Genomic DNA, 915 nt, shown 5'->3' on the forward strand with positions numbered 1-915 from the left:
CTCCTCTGTGGTGTTGTTGGCACTGCCCTCCTCTGTGGTGTTGTTGGCACTGCCCTCCTCTGTGGTGTTGTTGGCACTGCCCTCCTCTGTGGTGTTGTTGGCACTGCCCTCCTCTGTGGTGTTATTGGCACTGCCCTCCTCTGTGGTGTCCTCCCTCCAGTGGGCTGATAGCTGGTCCGGCCGGTAGTCAGCAAACAGCTGACCAAACAGCTGAGAGGCAGTGAGCCACACCCAACAGTAGGGGAAGCACAAGTTGGTCTCAACATGAACTGGTGGAGGGAAATAAGCAAGCAGTACAGAGAGTAAACTATTTATTTGAGAAATCAATTAACTAATCGCTGAATTGATGTAGATCTATAGTTCTACATAGCCATCATCATCGACCAAAAGAACAAGAGTTGAGAAACGTGCAAAGAGGTGAACAATTGTGGGACATGAGTTTAATCACACTGCTGTACAGAGCAGGCAATAAACGTAACGTACCACAGTACTGTAGGCCCAGTTGTCTCTCTCCAGACAACTGAGATATCTGAGGTGATTTTCCGACTGGGCCCACGTCACAGATATGATATCCAGAGGTAGTAAAGCTGGGTCCCTGAGCTGTTAGTGCTGTCGTGACAATTCCTATGGTCGCAACTACAAGACAGCACAAACAGATGGCAAGACAGCACAAACAGATCTGGGACCAGGTTCTAGGTACTGTTGTAGTGTCTTAACCAGGATGTTAGTGAGAGTGTCCTGAGGCTTGCTGAGCTCCAGGAGGCTACAGTCCTTGGTGAGTTTGAAGACCAGGGTCAGGAAGCTGAACAGCTGTTTGTCTGCTGCCTTATCATCCTGCTCCTCCTCAATGACACAGAGACAGATATAGAGCAGCTGTTAGCACAGGTTAAATAAGATTGTAATGAAAAGATAAAT

At 48.2% G+C, this 915-nt stretch overlaps 1 non-coding gene across 1 annotated transcript; it reads right to left on the reverse strand.

Moving 5' to 3' along the window:
• Positions 1 to 423: 423 nt before the first annotated feature.
• LOC135513422 (small nucleolar RNA ACA64) lies at positions 424 to 550 on the reverse strand. Its single transcript, XR_010451542.1, has one exon. It is a non-coding gene; the product is annotated as a small nucleolar RNA ACA64 (small nucleolar RNA).
• Between the last annotated feature and the right edge of the window lie 365 nt (positions 551 to 915).

The sequence above is a fragment of the Oncorhynchus masou genome, chromosome 24, assembly GCF_036934945.1.
Source record: "Oncorhynchus masou masou isolate Uvic2021 chromosome 24, UVic_Omas_1.1, whole genome shotgun sequence".
NCBI classification, from domain to species: domain Eukaryota; kingdom Metazoa; phylum Chordata; class Actinopteri; order Salmoniformes; family Salmonidae; genus Oncorhynchus; species Oncorhynchus masou.